The sequence below is a fragment of the Xylocopa sonorina genome, chromosome 3 (assembly GCF_050948175.1).
Source record: "Xylocopa sonorina isolate GNS202 chromosome 3, iyXylSono1_principal, whole genome shotgun sequence".
NCBI lineage: Eukaryota > Metazoa > Arthropoda > Insecta > Hymenoptera > Apidae > Xylocopa > Xylocopa sonorina.
In genome coordinates, this window is record NC_135195.1 from 8,580,235 (window position 1) to 8,600,069 (window position 19,835).

At 43.1% G+C, this 19,835-nt stretch overlaps 2 protein-coding genes across 2 annotated transcripts in view; both read left to right on the top strand.

Moving 5' to 3' along the window:
- The window catches only part of LOC143422091 (uncharacterized), a 442,059-nt gene that overhangs the window by 171,496 nt on the left and 250,728 nt on the right, over positions 1–19,835 (top strand). The window lies entirely within an intron of this gene.
- LOC143422190 (uncharacterized) overlaps positions 1–19,835 on the top strand; it is a 137,797-nt gene that overhangs the window by 53,476 nt on the left and 64,486 nt on the right. Inside the window, exon 2 of the mRNA XM_076892655.1 lies at positions 1,369–1,554. The gene's annotated coding sequence lies outside the window, so the exon portion shown is untranslated. The remainder of the gene's footprint in view (positions 1–1,368; positions 1,555–19,835) is intronic.

Sequence of the window (19,835 nt, forward strand, 5' to 3'; positions counted from 1 at the left end):
TCGCCGGGAGATTCTTGCGGCGAGCCGATTAGGAGGCTGCCCCTCAGCCACGGAAACTACCGGCAATCTTATAAACTTCCGTCGCGGAGTTATACGGGCTTTTTCGTTCGTTTAGCCGTCGTGTTACTACGTTACAAGTGGCCCCCGATGTTGGCGCGCGGCACGTTTTATTCTGGACTCGAGGTATGGTAGAAATGTCGTACAATTTCTGTTAACATTTGTTTCCGTAAGCTCTGTGAACTTGCTGTTGGCTTTAGTATACTTTGCAAAAGACGAGTCGCATCGGTTTCTTATTTATTATTCGTCAGTGAATGAGGTTTAGAATACACGCGCCATGTATGTTTGTATAGCTTTGGTTTACAGTGTCTTTGAATTAATTATACTTTTGTGTTATTTCTATGTTTGATTAAATGCGACGAGAATTGATAGGTTGACCGACTAAAACATTTTTGATTGAGAACCAGTACAGGAGCTTTGAATAACGCATTCCTGCGAGGCGTATATCGGTATTAATGTCTCATTTGAACTCTGATGTAGTAAATAGCAGATACTTACTATGTGCTACATGTTTTGTGCGCATATAATACTTTGTACGCATTTAAAGTGAGTGCATAAACATTTGTAGTCTATGTCGATTGTTGAGACAGACAGTATTTGAAAGGGTTAATTTATGCCACTCTTGACACGAGCTAATTTCCTTCGAGAAATATGCTGACCAATTTATGGCTCGACTATATATAATAGAAGTGGACAGTATTAGCTCAAGGGCTACGCTAAACCATAAAATTCTTGCCGTCGGATGGAAAAAAACGTCGATCGATTTTCTAGAGGTTTTTGCCCGTATAAACTCTTGGAGATTGGACGGTGACCAATCGCCGAACTAATTTCCTCGCTCGACCAATATCTGGTCGAGATTAAATTTTCCATGTAGTTTGTCCCAACTCCCAGCCCTCTTTCGTTTTAAGACTTTAGAACCTCGCGAGGCGGACTTTTGCGATTCGAACGATGACTCGGAAAGATTAGATTAAGGCTGTAATTGTAATAATGTAAAATCGTGGAAACTTGTGCCGTTTAAATTAATTTGACGATAAATTTCATACTCACAATCGTAACATTCTAGTTACATCGACATTCATTTCATATGTTTAACGAATAATCGTTTTCCAATATCTATAAAATCAATTATCGCACATTGTTATATCGCTCCGCTTTCGGTACCATTTTTCAGCCACTTCCAGTCGTTCGTACATATCCTGACGCAGGCGTTAAAGTTGGTACTTAAAAAGTACTCGAGATTTATCGCAACATAGAATCCCCTTTATTTTCCTGTACTTCCGTACGATTAAAGCACTGTCGTTCGACTTTCAGGAGTTCTCGGGAATTGTCCCCTGGTGGAGCCGCCTCAGTGGGGCACCGTGAGAGAACGGATCCTCGAAGATGGCACTCTGCAGACCGTGTACTCGTGTGAACCAGGCCGTAGATTGAAGGGCCGTAAAATACTGACTTGCACCGCCAACGGTTGGGATCATCCGATCCCGAAATGCGTGTCCCACGGTAAGTGACTGCACTTCGTTTTATACCCCTTGGCTCACCTCGAGCGTTAACTACCCGAATCCGCTGTGGAAACTCTTTCCCTGGAAACTATCCTCGGATCTTGTCCTTCGATCTCTGAAACTTTCTTAAAACTTTCTCCAAATTATTTAATTTATACACCACTTATTTATGACTGGAGAATTTTCCAAATAATATTTGTACGCGGACGTCTTATTATTCAATATTCTCGGTCGACCCTTGACAGATATAAAATCGATAAAAGTGATCCTCTGAAATGGTGGTAAAGAGTTAAACTAATCGGACCATACGAACGAGATAAACTCGAGAAACGAGTGTGTCTCTGGAAACATTGCTGATACTCTTCGAGTAGAGTGAAACACGGAAGAGACATCGAGTGGAAACAACAAGTAGCGTCGAGACGAAGAGACGTACGAATCTCTCCGGGTGACTGTGTACACGACCTGTTTGCGTAGGCGGAGGGTAAACGTACGAAATCCGGGATAAGCGTGTTATTCGCGATTTATTCGGATAGACTTGCCACCCAACGAGCCTATTCACTGTCTCCGGGTCTATCGACGCGTTCTCGTCCCGCGACAAAGAGATACGCGATCGGCCAGCGAAACTGTCATCTCATTACCAAGGACCAAGACGATCTTCGTCGCACAAAGGCTCGTAATCTCGCTGTCGAATCTGTTCCACGAGATGCGTTAGGAGACGCGGATCTATCGCACGCGGTGCTAAGAGAGAATTTACGTGGAACAGAGGAAAATGGAGGCGAGGAATTGGACGCGGGTGGTCGAGGGAAATGATTAATAAAACTTGTCGTCGGTTTGTCTCGCAGGTGGTCGTATCTTTTTAGCGAGAGCGCTATGTTTATCTGCTGGCTTCATGATTTATGATTTTGCGAATGCGTATACGGGTACGGAGGAATCGCGAGGTGTTATTTTTATAAAATTTATACTCTCGCCGTGTGTTCGTAATGCGATTCGATTGATTTATCAAAGTTGAAAACGCATCGTTCCTCTTAACGCGGTGTCATAAATGTGAGCTGGCGAAAGAGCACTTTGGCATTACACCACTCGAGGCCTCGCATCGACGTAATGTCACGGCATATATCTTCTGCCAGATATCGACGTAATAATACGGCAAACAGCTCACTTGACCCACGATGATCTCATCCGAAAAGGAGATACCTTTTTATATCCACTTTTCACCGTTCACCTATCTCCGTCTGTTTAAATGTCGCTTTTACGTCGCGTCCCCCTTTCGCGTGACTTCTCACTATTATCAGTCGCGTTTTATCGTATCCTTTAACGACTTTTTTTAATCCTCTTACGAAACCAAGTTGGAAAATCTATTTTCTTTTAACATGCATCCACTGAGTCTCCTCGGTACCCTCTATCATTTTCTAGATACAATCCGCAAGAACATATTAAAAAATATACAATTTACATCCTTCACGTGTTCATTTAGAAGAAAACCACATCACCTAAATCATATCCAAGCATTTCAAATTTACTCCAGCACAATTAACAGTATACGTAAAAAAATCCTTGGAATTCCAATCACAGACGACTGTTCCAACCCGCACGCATAATTTCTCAATTCATAGAACCAGCACGCGTCAGCCAAAGATTTTCACAATTCATTAAACCGTCCACCCCTATCCCGCGGATTACCTAGGAACATCTCCAACGATCTTTACAAATCTCCCGAACGACGTTCGAGGCAGCGAAGCGAGACGAAGAAGGAGACGAGAGAAAAAAAAGAGAAACGAACGGAAGCGTAGGTTAGAAAGCGGGTTGGATGGTTTCGAAGACGCGAGGATGTCGTCGAACGTGGAAAAGAGAGACGCTGCCGCAGAGGAGGGGTGGTCGAGCAACTATGACGAATGGATTTTTCGTATATATCGCGACGTCTCCCAGGGGCCGCGGACCTGAAAGGCATCCCCTTTCCTACGGAAGCCGCCGGCCCGGATTGAAAGGAACGGGATCCCGTTTTGATTTATTGCCGCGGTCGCGCGCCCGTTGCATCCGCGAGGAGGATGCAACGCGCGACATCTTTCTTTCCGTCTGGACGGCCGCGCCGTCCGCGGATTCCTCGCCACTCAGGAATAGTGGATTCGGATGCCTGCGGGATATTTTGGTACGCGTGTACTGGGCGGTCCTCCCCGTCCACCGTTCGCCGTCCTTTACGCGCGTTCTCCTCACTTCGGCGAACATTGTTACGGGAAACGGCATAGATCATGGCGCGAAGGGAAAGTGAAAGGCGGACGGTCGGTTTGGCTCGAGCCTCCGCGGATGTTTCGCTCGCGGTGGGTATTTTCAGGGTTGAATGGCGGGAAAGCAGCTAACAGATGCAAGTATTATGCGATTTTTGTTTTTATTTCATTGTATATTTTAATCGTTTTGAAATTGGTACGTGAAATTGATATTTTCAGACGAACTAGCGAGAGAGAACAATTTAAATCATTTCTTCTTTTGGCTGGATCATCGATATATGTCGTTGAAATTGCTTCTTTAATTCCTCTCGTTTGCTCCGTGTATGTACGAGACTTTGCTAATGCGCTTCACGACCGATTCGTGGCCAAATGAACGTTCCATTCGTACGCGTCTTTAATTCCTGTCAGACGCTTGACTGGAAACATTCAACCTTCCGGGACGTAAAAACAGTGCCCGGAAGATTAATTGAAACGTCCCTCGTCACGAAGATCGAGTCGTTAGTGGAACATGTGGTAGCAAAGTAGCGACTGCGAAGTATTAAATCCCTTTAAAAACTGTCTCCAACAAAATGGTGTTCGTTTTCAGCATCACGGACGTCGTCGAACATTTCAATGGGTCGAAGAAATGTCTTCGTTCGAAGTATTTCGTCCTGCTTTCCGAAGGGGTTATTTTTCCTCGCTCTTCGACGAAAAAGGCTTAATGTCAGTTTCATTCCTCAGCCTTTCTTGATAAAACTTCCGTTTCTTTTCTCGTAAACGAGCAAAATCTGGCATTGGAAAGCTCGACGAGTGAATTAATCACTGGTGGCGACGTTCCTGAACTCGATTCTTTCGATATTCGTTTGCTCTGAATCGGACTTATTCTCGTATCGACTTTTTTAATACTTAACGTGGCTTCGTAACTGTTACACAGATTTGATGGCAATTAAAATGGACGCGGAGAGTTAATCAAATTTTTGCTCGATGGCGTTCCGAGAAACGGAACACGTTGACGTTTGGTTAGAGACTTTTTAGACGCGTGTTTCAGCTCTCGAGGAAGAGAAGCGCGGACTGTTTTAGGTCAATATCGCATTTCCACATGTGCACCACGCCGGTTTGTATCTCCTCCAATGCTTTCGACAACATGTTGCGGCGTGCGCGTGCCTTTTCACATCCTTTTAAGTGGTTCAACGTGTTTTACGCCCGGCGTTACACGCGTGAGAACACGATTTTGGTTTTCAAATTGCTCGTCCGCCTTTCTCGAGTGTTCCGTTTAAACCGCGCACGGGAATATGATTTAACCGTTGCGAGAAAGCCAGAAAATATCTCAATACGGATTTTGAATTCGTTCGTATATACACCACGGAGTTAATTAATATCTGAAACCGTTGCGAATGTATAATCGTAAGAAACTTGACGATTAACGAATAATATACTCTCCTAAACGTTCACTACAACCTGCAAGTGTATTAATAATTTCTTTAAAAAGAGGAACGATCGTAAGACGTGTTCGATATGCACCACCGCCTCTTGATTATCTCGAGAGCGAAATCCTCACGCGGAGATGAAATTTATTCCGCACTTTAGGTCTCGTTCTTTTTTTCGATAAAGAACCAGTTCACCGGCGAAGAAAAAGAAAAGGAACGGGTCGGGAAATCCCGTGAATTAAAAACGTTTCCCCGCGGCTGAACATCAGATGCTATCAGCCGCGTCGATTCAAAGGGGAGTCGAATCGATAGCGAGCTCTAAACGCGTATGATAAAAGTTGGGTGTATACCCCGGCAGGGATAGCGGAGCCCATTCAAACTCATAACTCGCGCATCTGCATAAAAGTCCGGGAGTGCCGCGCGGCCGGTCTCGTGCGTCTGATGAAAGCGGAAACGCCACAGAATCGGTATCAAGTGAGTAAGCGGAAAGGGCCACTTGTACTTTTCTCTCCCCCAGAGCTACCCGCCGCGTATTTTTTCAAACCAGCCCCGGTTTTTCGCGGCAATTAATTAATACGTCTGCACGACAGTCCCCAGGGAATCTAGTGGTTCGCCAGCTCGGTCGTTGATTCGAATACGTTCGGATGAAAGGGCGAAGCAGAGGGTGAGAATTTTCGTCTCGCGACGAGATAGAGCTCGCGAGATTCGTGCCACGAGAACCAAGTACAGATACATTGTTTGCGCATGCCACGCAATTTTTAATTAATCGTACCTTTGTGTATCCACCCGTTTCTCTCTCGAGGTATCAACGAACACTTAGTAACGAATAAGAGCATAAACATAACTAATTAATCTCCATTCGTTCGATTCGCGTTTCTTGATACGTTTAAGCTAACTAATTTCACTAATGCATCTACGATACATCGACTTTACTCCTTTTCGTTCCACTGTGCAACAGCGAGTTAGGATTTCCGTGCGACTTAGTCGCGGTAGCGTCGCGAAATAAAAGCTAATTAAGAGAAGACGCGTTGAACTGGTTTTCCGCCCGGATAAATCGACTGAAATCGCGAATTAAACGTGGAAGATCCATTATATCCTATCATTTCACGCGACGTGGCAGCAGTCTTCGTCGTCGTTCCATCGAGCTAGAATCCAACTTAGGAGGAGTCGCGCGTCCTGCCCTACACCGCGCGAACAACACAGTCATTAAATTGTTCCTGGTGGTTGCACCCTTCAACGATCAGGACGCATAATTCGACGCAACGAACAGACGGTATTATCAACGAACGAAACTTGCTTCGTAACATCAGTCGCGACATTGAATCGTACGAATGGGTTAAAAATGAACGCTGGATATCTGTTAAGCTAAGAATCACTTCTACTCAGATTTCTTAATTAGAGTCTAGCTTAGATAGAACATTTTTAGTAAATTAAAGAAAGAAGCGATCTTCACTTTGCACTTATACAAAAAATTATAGAATATTATAGCTAAATAAAGGCTAGCTAATAGATAAGGAAGAGGTAAGAACCTTAAACGCAAATAACAATGTATAAGTACGCATGAATTTCGTGAGACTCGAACAACGAACTAGCCAGACCAACAACTAACGCCGCGTTCAAATAAAAACTCGAGAGCATCCCTTCTTGCTTCGACCCCCTAACATTTGGAATCCTCAAAAAGAGATTCCGGCCAGGTGACTGGCAGAGTGTTCGCGTTTCGATATACTTCCGGATCGAGTCTCTTCCACGAAGTATCCACTCATCGAAGCACTCCTTAAAGAAGGTCGAGAGGTCACGGTACGCCACTCGACTCGACTCGTGGAGCACGCGCGCACGTAGAAAACGGCACACGGAGTCCCTAGACGGCGGTTGGTCATCAAAGGAACCGAGATATCACGACGCATCGTACGACGGACGCGACTTTTTGGTTTGTCAACGGAGACGGTTACGAGGAAGGCTCTTTCGAGCTCGCGCGGGGACCAGAAAATCCGCCCGCCTTATCTCGAGGCCCGCGGACGACAGGCGCCGTTCCCTGGTCCGCTCGTAAAACTGTTGCGGGTGCAGATGGCCGCGCAGAGAAATTGTTTTCACGCATGGGAAAGCTTGATTGCTGTATGGTCGCGTAGCTGTGAACTGTGGTTTTAGTTTCAGATAGATTGGATAGATTGGAAACGACACGGCTCGTTTTATGGATCAAGAGGTGGTCCCGTCGGTCGACGATAGCGCGTCGATGGTCGAGGTTTAGGTTTCGAGGTTTCGAAGGAAATGCCGTTTATTGCGTTTTATCTGTCGATGATCATCGTGGCGTCGAGATTTATTCTAAGTGAAAGTAATAAGAAATTTAAGTAGTACGTTTCACTGTACAGAACGCACGACACGTGGTAGCCTTGTTTAAGGGATGAGAAACAAGTGGAGCTGTAAATATCTTGAGCTTACTAGCAAAGTAGGAAATTAATGGATAGAATAGTCGAACTAAGACGATCAGGATGATACTCGTGTTATCACGCATAATTTTCTGTTTCATTTCTGCAAAAGATGAACGCACAGCCATAACAGTCTCGTTTTATGGTCATAGTAGGCTTGTTCGCGAAGGGTTGACGCGCGAGAATGCGAATCGTAGACTCGAGTGTCGAAAAGGGTGAGCCGCGTCAAACAGCGGCCGTACAAGTGCTGGGTAACGAAATTCGTTGCGTTTAATCCGTTTTTCCATTTTCCGCGTCTTTTTTCCTCAAGCGGATCGCGATTAAATCGTACCCCCGTGCCTTAATGGAATTTTATTTCCGCATGATAGAGGCGAAACCGTGTACCCTAGTCTGTTTTTTTTATTTTTTTATTTTTTACCAGCGCGTGTGACGTTGATCCCGCGTCCCGATAAAACAACACGCAATATTGCAGGCATTCCAGCGATATTTAAAGGTTACGATTTATAAAAGCCGGTCAAAGCGCGGGAAAGCAGACTTTTTCGTTCATTCCTGCTTTTCGATATTGGTATTCGCGAAAAGAACACAGTGCCCGTTTCATTGATCTTCTATTCGCCCATTTTATTTGGACGAATAACCTTTCCCAGGCTCTTGCTTGTTATTCGTTTTTACGCCCTTACAATGGACTTGGCGAACTGTAAAAATTTAACGTACCTCATAAGTTAAACAAAAAGATCGATCGAACGAAATTCGATAACCGATTCGCGACTTTCGCTTGACAACTGCAGTGCACATATTTTATATTAACACAGAGCAGAACATGGTGGATTAAAGAGAAATAGCAATTCTTTCAAAATACTTACAGCAAGTGGTATTTAATGCTTCAAACGCGAGAATTTATTCTTCGAATTTATTACGAGACCAACTTTCGTTCGAGCGAACATCCCTGCACGCCTTTAAAATGGATTTGCATTCTAAACGTAAATTTCCATTTATCGAGAACTATTTAATGCACAAAAGCTAGAAACATTATACCATAGAAAAGGAGACGTATTTTTAGACGATGCAATTTAAAACGTATTACGTTGGACGGTAAAATGTATGAATTTTTATCCAGGACAATTTACAAGTCTCATCACGTATCTTCCATTAGCGACGCTCTCATTAGACCTACCCTGCCGAGCTGTAAATGTCCTAGCGCGCAATCTTTCGCAAACTTCACGTATAATTACACCTCTTCAAGCGAACTTACAGTATCCTATATATCTTGCGAGAATCGAAAAACAAAGTAATCTATACACATTATTTGTAACAATCCTTATTAAGGAACAAATATAAATCCAAAATCAAGATTCCATCGTAATATTACACATTTAAAATGGTCCAAATCCATTAAAACAATTGAACCAAGCAAAACAAAGGTATCCCAAATTTCCTCCTTCACAATAACGACGATATACCAAAAACGAAATTGATCGCCAAACTCTTCCCCTGAACGTAACCCCAAAAATCGAGCAAATCAATTCTTCCATTCCACTTTGGTGCCCCGTCGATTAACGTCATAAACCAAGACCAGTTCCTTTCACTTTCCACTATTGGATTCGTTCCTGTTCGTCTCCACCCCTCTCAGCTTTCAGAATCCCAACAGAAGATCCCGCAGCCCCGTTTCAGGGAGCATTTTCACGGCTCTGAGGTCACATTTTTCAGGGAGGAACGTTTAACGCGGGCGTCTCGGATTTTCAGCGGTCCGAATACCGCGAACAAGGGACGACATTGGAATAGCCGCGAAAGAATCCCGTCCATGGAAGTGGTCTCCCCACGGAAGCTCTTTCCCTCTCTCTCTCTCTCTCTCTCCACGGAGTACATCCTCTTTTTGTCCTCTCTGCGCTGTCGTCCCTCAGCTTGTTCCTCGGGGTCGGAGGCGCGATGGGACGCGAGATTCGCAATTTGTCCCTCGTGCCGGAGATGCTGGTCAGATGCGTGCGATTACTGAACGAACGCCGGCGTTATTGCCGCTCCGCGACTGTTCAACCGGATGGAGCCGCGTCCATTTTGCTCGAGTGGATGCCTGCGATCTCCGTTTCGATGTTTCTGACTTCCTCGCGCTATGATTTGCGGAATGCAACGTAGCTAGCGGGCGAAGTTGTTTTGGATCGTTGACTGGTCGTCTTGTGGATATTGGTCGAGTAAAAATGGCACCGCTAACGTGTGTGCTCGAAGAGATAGGTGAAGAGGAGACGAGACGAAGAGGTTAAATCGGTGGCGACATCGAGGTATCGTTTCACGAATGTGATGTTCAAGAGACAAATTAGCGTCTGGTGATACGAGTTTAGATGATTAATAGATAAAATTTTTTATAAATGTTTGGAAGTTTTATTTAATAATTAGTATGTAGGATCGTCCCGCATCAAAGGGAATGTATCATGGTGAAAATTATCCAGGCGTTCGAGAGAGCCATAAAGAGAATTTAAAGATTCCTCTCGAGGCAACTTGAGGCCATTAGGTTAAAGCTCGGTATTGTCTAAACTGATCTTGTATTCTGCTTATCCTCGCCTTTGCCATCGGACAGGAGGAAAGTCGAACACATAGCTCGTATATTTCCACGGAAAAGAAACGAAATTTAAAGCTTTGGTATTTTGTAAAAATCGAACTCCAATGAAACTTTAATAATGTTAATCGTCGACAAATACGCTCTCGGTTTAAACAATAGCAATTTCAGCTACAGGAAATGAAATTTAATATTCTATGCGTTCAAACCTGATACAAATTGACATATCGATCTTGCATGATATTGGCGATCTCGAAGCGATTTACCATTAAGATACGAGATAAATTATTTTGGTTGACGTCTGCGAACTGCATCCATTAGTCAAGATCAGTTAACTTGAGTGAAATGCACCGATGTTTGCGCCGCCAGGTCACCAAATTACCAAGGCACACACCTCTTATGCATCAGAATTCGCAAATCTAGGATTTCTCGAGTCATCGAGGTCTTTAAATCTCGAGGCTTTCGAGTTGACAGAGCTTTTACATCCCCATAAAGAACATTGGACTCAAAATTTTGATATCGCCACCAACTCAACTATCTCGCGTTACTAACGGCCGTCCACTTTACTTTCTCATACAATACCATACTGAAAATTGCAGTATACATGCTGAAAAGTGCAGTTATTACAATGATAACTTATCTTCTTCGTTACTTCGAAAATCGTAAAATAAAGCGATGTAAATCCTGCTTCAATGCACGGCCGTGGAAAAACTTTACGCCGTAGTGATAACAGCAAACAACAATTAATGAAGTAACGCGGCGATGAAAATGGCCGGCTGCTATGGGAGCGAACATTATAACACTTACTTTCCGAAAACTTCTGCAAATGTTATCAGCGTGTAGACATAAAACTCCTGGTATTACATGCTCCTATTTTCTCCTTTATTCTTGTTATTTGTCAGCATTTAGTTTAACGTTGGCGTGGTTGAGGGATTAACTGTGATAGAGAATGATCTTCAACTACTTGTATTTCTTATACATTATATTTCAGTAACTGTTGGGGAGTGTAGTAATTAATGAAACGTTCGACAAGCAATTTGGTATATTCGACAATCTCTAAAGGACGGATCGACAATTGCCGTTTTATGACTTATGTTTTCAACAAAAAGATCTAATGGGTCTTAAAATTATGGAACTCGTTGAATAATTAAATTATCATTCTCTCTCGTTCTAACACTGCCAGAGTCCTCGAAATTTGTTCAGTTTAAATGTATTTATTATAACAATTTTCTTTACTTCATAGCATAGATACAGATAACGATAGCAACTTTTGTATGTTGGAGCCTTCGAAGAAGTCGTGCAAGATTAACTGCGAAACTTTCTCTCGCAATTGTCCCAGCACTTTCGAACCGTGGTGTGCATAATTTATTTTCACGCGACCACCCTTTTGTTCTGCATCGCGCCCGTTTTGTTGCAAACCTTCCCTGACAGTCGTAATCCGCGGAGATTGACCGGCGGTCAATCGAATCAATCAAACCGTGGGTCAATCGATCAAGTCTTTATTATCGTGCACGCACGAGGCGTCTCTTGTTGCAAAAAGTATCGCTGACTAAACACACTCGTCGTTCGTTCGAGGAATTCGTATCAGCGTCACGCTCGCTCGAGTTCTACTTTTTATCGTCTGGTCGCAAGCCCTTTGAGTTTAACGAAACCGAGAGACGCGTTGCTTTCACACGTTCGGTTGCAACGCATTTCACTGTTAACTCTGTAATCAATGTTGCGCGAGAGGTCTGTAATTTTCCGCGACGCATGTGAAATTTTTCGAAATTGCTCCTCTGTCGAATAAATTTAATCATCCAACGTTAACCGGACCCGTTCGACGGTTACTCGTTTTCGCCAGCTCGGTTTTCTTTTTCGCCGTGTAATTTTCTTTTTTTTTCAGACATTTCATCCTCCCCCGCTGCGAGGTAAATTACGAAAATGGGAATAAAATAGGCGGTGTAAAATTGCTTTTAATTTCGCGCGCGCGGCGGTTGTTATTTCGCCGTGGACCCGCTAAGAACAATCGCGCGAGGGTTGACGTACGTATAATGTGACACTCGTTGAATAAATTTCGCCAAATCTCGCTCAAACGCTCGAGGGGAGAGAAAAATGCGCGATGCTACTCATAAACCGGCGCGAGAACGTGATACCGTGCTTCCTAGCGTACAATTTCTTTCATCTTAAATAAATGTGCCCGCGGTTTTACGGTCCACCGGTCCGGCTGGAATTAAGTTTTCATAAAGTAACAAAACCGCGCTGCTCCACGTTCATCGCACGCGTAATCCAGTACGGTAGAAATTACTTCGGTTCTTCTTTCTCTGAACTCCGACTCGCGCGCCAATTTTGTTACAAATTTCATTAAAGGCCAGTCCGTCTTCAGCCACCGCAGAAGTAATTGAAATATTAACAAATTCTCGCCACGATTAAACGTACCGTGGAATTTTCGAAAATTAGACGCGTATTTCCTGTTTTTTTCGGTAGGTAAAAGCGTGCCTACGACGTGTTACATTAGACTTCGTTACGCTGAAATTTTCACGAGTTTCTCGCTATTAAAATATTTAGTATCGTATGGTTGAATATTAGCATTCTAATAAAACGAAAACCTCGAGGAAGTCCTTTAAAATGCAATGTATCTTCCAAATTTGTTGTTTTCTCTACAGTTTTTGTAAAATATAAATAAATTCGCTCGTGTCGATTTTAATGAGCATGTAAGTTTGCATCTCTGAACGATTCGAAAGCTCGATCGACAACTGGTGTTTTATTAGATGACAAGCTCGACTCGCGTTTTCATTTCGTCAGACAAGGACCGTGGCGTGTCCGTTGATCTTCAATTTGACAGGCGATACACTTTTTATGAGACACGTGGGCCAATTGGCGTCGCGTTGTCCAAGTAAATGGGTGTAAGAATTCAATTTCAGAGCTGACGTGGTAACATGTCGAAATCGGTTGCGCAACCATCCGGATCGACTAGCATTCTTTGATTGAATCGATGGATAAGGGTACCAGATGCTGGTACCGCTATGTAATTGGGCGTGCACTGAATTATTCGAGGGATATTGTTTATTTGTCGAAGGATCGATCGTGTTTGTTCGAAACGTTTGCTTTTCAAAGAAGAGTAATGTTTTTTGCATCTTTGAATTTTTTTAAAACAAATATAAAACATTTAAATATTAGCAATTTGCGATTGTAGGATTCTTCAAATATAAGATATATGACAGGGAAACAAAATACGTCAATAGTAACGAATTTCTTTTAATTAAATTTCGACGATCCAGTAATTTAATACCAGGAGAAGTGACGGAATTAAAAATTTCAATTCAATCATTTCTAAAGCCTTTTTCATGCTCTCTCTCTCTCTCTCTCTCACGTTCACAATATTGCATAAATGTTCATCAGGTCCATATCTATTTTTCATCCGTTCCAATTCCCAGAGCCTATAAAATATTGCCAGCTTTTTTGAAACCGCTACCATTTTCCGACTCATTCCATTCGAACGATAGGAAGATGGCGTTGAAGCTTACTCCCCGCGTAAAAATTCGTTCCGCCCTGTCACCGTGCGGTGCTTAAAAATTAAAAGCTTTTTTTTATGCAAATCAAAATGCTCGATCGCCGCGGAAACTTCGCGATCCGACCATTCACGTTGAAACGAACGGTCTCGTTACGTCGTTCACAACAGAACGAAACCCAGTTCCCGTCTCGATTCGCTTTCGCTTTATTCCCGACCATAAATTTTGTTAACTATTAGTTACACCAATCAACTACTGGTTGACTCGATTCCGACGACTCCGACCATTCGAAACGCGCTGATCGTTATTCCAGTCTCATCGCGAGTTATTCTTTTTTTTTTCCTTTTTTTTTTATCGCTCTATTGATTACCAATAACTGCGAAAGGGCGAAATAGTTTTACGTTCCGCTTTGAAAGCACTCGTCTCTTTACTGTCAAATGTACGCCGAGTCGCTCGTTATTTTTCGAAAACGATATTCGCCTCGTTCCGTTCGGCGACGAACGGAAGCTGCACTCCGGTTTTATGCAACTCGAATTTGCCGGCACGTTTTAGGATTCGAGTTGTAAACTGCGACTGGTGCGACTTGTTAACAAAAGGGGACTTTTATCCCTCGCGTCGCTGTAGAAATAAAGGTTTTGCTTGTTCGTTAATACCAGAACTATCGAAGTTGTCGAAACGATGTGTTGGTAACTTCTGATAAAGATTCTACAAGATAATTATTGAATTTGAAGAATTTTTCATTATTTTTCGCAGAAGCTACGTGCAAAGAGTCAAGGGTCCTTGTCATTTCTTTCGAAACGTCCATTTTTTGTTTAGCGAATTATTAAAAACTGCAAGCGTAATCAAATTTCAGTTCTGCCGCTCTGATTTAATTTCGTTGGCAATATGTTAAGCAACGATGTCGTCTACGTTGATAATGTTAACTCCGCGGGGAATTTAATTTGCCCGTTATTTATCGTTAATTAGAATAGCATCCGCGCGATGTTTTCAGTGAAACCTGACATTTCAAGCTATTATTTTTACTGTCGAAGGTAGTTTCGCGTCCGCCCAATTCGTGTCGTTTCTGTTTCGTTGAATTTATAATTCATGCATGTCAATTAACGTTATATTTGCAATTCTGGGACGACGTGGCATACGAAAGGGGAGTTTATAAAAAATTTCGTACAATTATGCGTGTTCTCGTTTCGTGCATATTGCTTTATCCCATCGCGTCGATCGCGGACGTGTTTATCGATCGAAGAACGCAGAACTTGATCTGTTCTCGTGCTGCTCCTGTAATTTCGCTGGCCATCGTTTCGAAGCTACGTCTCCATTATTAAATCGTGCCTCGTCCCGTGTTTTCATAGTTAATTGAGGAGGACTGAATGGTGTGTACGTTATGGAATATACCTGACATTGTCAATCCTCCGGCACTACGTCAGATTTCGCGATAACTAATTCTCTGTTGATGATGTACGCGAATAAACAGTAGTCCACTGTATCCGCCGCTATCAGATCGACGTAAATGAATTAGAAGATCGATAGCGGTATCTGGTATTGGTACTATTAGCGGCAATCACCGAAATAGGTTCAGGACTTCCATTAAATTAGGCGTCGAAGCGTTACATTAACGTCGAAGACACTTATAGACCAAATAATCACTATAAATGAATGCCATTACGTTCGAAATTAAAATATTTTCGTTCATGTCGACATATAAATCGATTTTATAATACTTGAATAGTTATTATTTATGAAATTCGTCCACGAAAAATGACTTCGATCTTTCTTCCTCATCGCGGATTATCCAAAGTTTGAGCGTTAAGTAAAACGTTGAAGATGAACGGAAAAGAGAGAAGATCAGTGAAAGAGAAATCAATACTTCGCAGTCTAGAATTTACAATGTCTACTTTATCCTGTGAGTAAGAGTTATCCTTGTTCTCCATGCGTATAACCGCTCTTGGCGCGTCAACGTCAGAAGCAGTTGGCTCACCTCGGAAACTCGTCTGAGCCATCGATCCGTTTCGCTTCCGACTTACGGTACCCGAAGAAACTGTCGCGGAAATACATTTCTCCGTTACAATACAGCCAGCCACTCTCGCCACCCTGGCGAGCTCCGACGTAACGTAATAACATTATCACCGTCCGTTCGCGTAAACCGAGAACACATCCCCTCCCAGAAAACCTCCCCATTGCCTCGACCATTCCGCACGCCCCGATTGTTTCACTCCGCTGTATTTGCCTTCGAATTCGATCTCTCTGCCCGTTTGTACCCCTCTCGACGTTTCGTCGCGACGAGTCGAACGTATCTCGAAGTTCGCTCGAAAAGTTCTCCGCCACCCCCTCTGGATCTTTCGGGGAGCGTTTTCTTTTCTTGGCGTCGCTCGCGTCCCAGACGCCACCCCCTTATTCGTCGCGCTATCTCGCCAGTCGGAAGGGACGCTGAAACTCGCGGGAAGGCATCGCTCAGGAAGGCCGTCCAGGTACGCTCGAGCGTATAAAGAAGCTGGCATTGTCGAGGAACAAAGAGCATTAGCCACTCGCGGGGCTCCTTCCTGCGCTTCTTCGCTCCACGAGCATTTCTCATGCGCCACGATTGTCCCGCGATCGCCTCGCATAGGAAGCCAGGCGGGACCGCGGGCTCGCATTGAAACCGAGGATCCTGGCTGCCGCGTTTCCGTGAATCGATACGCGGCAGGAAATGAAGTCTATGGTAATGTCGCGTTGATTCATGCTCGTTGGTAAAAGCTTGCGATGCTGCGTCGTGGATTAGCAGAGCACGCGTGTAATTTGCGAACTGAAGTCAGAGGAGGACGATAGAGAAGAGTTACTTCTAATTTTGAAGACTTCTGCTCTCTGGTCTTCATTGTGAGAGATCAGACGAGAGGAAGGCAAAGTTCTTGCGATTTGGGGTCAAATGTCGGCTTGACAACTCCTCGATTCGATTTATCCCCTTGGGGGGACATCTTGGATTATGAAACACTTATCCTTTAGGAATTTCAAGAACAATTCAATTGTTGTATCTTGGATGATAAAATTACTTATGTTTGTTGAAAATAATTCTGGGAATTGATCGTTTTTCCCAGTAAATGTGGATGTTTAATATTCTAATGGTTCAAAGGGGTTGAACAGGGGCGAGTCATCGGATTAGGATGACGCGTCCCAAACGATGCAACATTTACTGACCCTGTGACTTCGCCCCCTTAGACAAACCACGTAGGACGTCGCACAAACATTCTTACCCAAGTATATTTGCCCATAACTTAGCGTTACCCTCAAGCTACACGTGGGACTCTGCCATGCGTCAATCGCCATCTAGAGAAGTACAGCTAATCTGTACTTTACACTGTACAAATTGCTTCCAGAGGTCCTCAGTATTAGATAGAAAGTCTAAAATTTAACGTATGGATAAATATCTTGAAAAATAGTTTCGATCTCTCCAGCTGTGTTCAGAAAAATATAAATTTATACGGACGCTCATGGTTTGATGATTCATAAATGCAATTCGTGATGACATTTTTCGAGACCGTGGGCTGCGTTTCGTATTCGATCCAGCGTACGTTACGTTTATTTAGCAGCACACATGAGACGTTTGCGTTCCATTGTACATCCACCGTTTAACCAGCGACTATTTCCCCACTTTCCTCCACTTTCGCGTTTTCAATGTTGCGCACCCCGAGCGCAGCCGCGGTTCATTTTTAAAACCTAATTTGGAGCGCGTCATTATTTAAATACGCGATCTTGACCCGTGTTTCGCGCGAGATATTCCAGTTTCGTCGAGGGGGGAACGACGGGCCAACGGTTAACCGAGATTTAAACAGGCCCCCATTAAAAAGTACGCCCCGAACGCGACCGTATCCGGGAACGAATTAAAATAAAATCGCGTTGGACGATTCAGCCTGAACACGCCCGTTCCGAATCTCCGCTTTAATTTCCGCCACCTGAAATCGCTCGATTTAGATTTTTTCCGTTCTCCCGACGCTCGAGCTTCGCCAGTGATTTATATTACGCGAACGGAATGTTCTCTACGCCTTTTCTCGTTGTCGACTTATAAACGCTTCAATTATTTAAAGGAGACGTGATTACGTTCGTTTGGCGACTCGTTCGACGATTGTTCGTTAGAGAAATTTGGGTCACTTATGGATTGCTTCACGTGCAGTTATACTTTGACCGCTACTAATTTGATAAGAAGATAGAAATATTCTTAAAATTTGAAGATACGAATCAATCAGAATTGATTTGTTGCAGTGTATAATTAAAAGATAGTGTCAACGAAGCTGACTCCTGTGTCTGATTTCACTTGTCGCTTCTTAGCAGGGGTTGTAATTTATAATGTATAATTTTCTTAGCTTCGCGCAACAAATAGAAATGAATCGCCAGGGGGATTAAGTTACTCGATAATTAAGTTACTCGAAGCAATCTAAATTATGCAACAAATTACGGATCTTTATAACTGCTTCCTTTCTCCGTTCCATTCCGCGTCGCTAATAACTCACGTAACCAGTTGACGAGGCTATAAACAATAGGAGGGAGAGGAAAAAAGTGATAAAAGAAATGGAAGGCGACTTTTGTCTCGGGACTTCTTTTCTCGCTAACTGTTGTCTGCTCGAAATAAGCTCCTTGGAAGTTTCCCTACCCTTAAAATCGCAGCGAAAGAGAATGGCGGAAGGCGGGGACGCTTCGCAGTTGACGGGCTGGGAATAAAAATTCCAGTAATCGCGTTCCTTTTGCACGCCTCTCACGGAAATTAATATCGTCGTTCTGAATACTAATCGATTCCGTTCTTCGTCCATCGTCCATCGTTCACGCTGAAAGATCCTCGATTCTCTCCAAGGATATTGCCTTTGCTTTTATTTCTCATCTTCTCGCGACTTGCTTATAAAGTTCACCCCTTTTTAAACGCAACTGTAATCTCACCGGACACTAATTGAAATTACATTTACCGATTTTTCATTGATAAATCGTCAACGACATTTTATCTCGCGCGAGAGAAAACAAAAATACGGCTGTTCAAACATTTGGATAAAAATCGACTGTTTCTAGACGCGATGCGAAGCAAAATTATTGCTTGGTAGAAATAGATTGAAGCAACGGAGAAATTCTACGTAACATTTGTTAATTTTCAGGGGTGTCGAATCGAGAAATTGTTCAAATTGTAGTCAGTAATAGTTACGCGACGTTAGACTTCAGAGGGGTGTCGAGTTTCTAAACCGTCTCAATTATCCCCTCGTATTTGCGGAGCATAGGATACGGACGTTTGAGATCGCGTGACAATCATTTGCGAGAATGATACACGTGTACAGGGCGTTTCACTCATCGCGGTCCCACCAGTATTTCCTGCCACAATTTTATCTGCATAATTATGGTTATTTAATTCGTAACATTAGCGGAGTAACGAGTTTAATTGCGTTGAACGCGATCGAAGATCGAGGCTGAAATGAAAAGCGTGAGCTTCAATAAATTAATCGAGCATTCGCTTGGCGTTCATACGTGAGAATAAAACGCGTGAATGCAACGCGTTACTGGATTAATATTTAACGAGGACAAGGTACACGTACGTAAGAAATGAATAGAGATCATTCGAGTTACTATTAATACCAGCAATTCCTATTAAATTTTTAATGTAATTGGGGCAACGATTTTGATTGACACGAGAGATCGAGGTTGAAACGAGTAACGTGGGCGTTAATAAATCGCGAGGAAGCGCTATTTCTATCAGCCGGATCGAATTAGCCGTGGAATGAAGACACGGGATGATTGGTTAAGGGGTTGAACTAATGTTAGTTAGCACAATAAATACCAAGCGTTTGAAACGAAAGTAGGAGAAACGCTTGTTATGGCGTAAAGTAGATCTAGAGACTCTGTACTCATAAAATGTTCGCACTTCACCAAGTAACTACCTCAATTCTATCGTACAAAAACAACACTGTCTCTTGATTTTCGTGTACTCATAATACATGAAACTGTTATTAAAACGTATAACATATTAACAAAACAAATTACATCAACAAGTTTATAATACCGTTTACTTTTTGGCCCACAAAAATATTAGCAACGTACACGCGCACGTGTAAAATGACCAAAAGCATCGAAACTGTGGTCGCGGCTCTGCACTCGACTATTCCGCGCAAACTACTTAATATAAGACCGAAACATTTGCAAACTCTCGATTAACGCGCAACAATTTCGCTAAAATACGTTATACAAAATCTGCCTAAA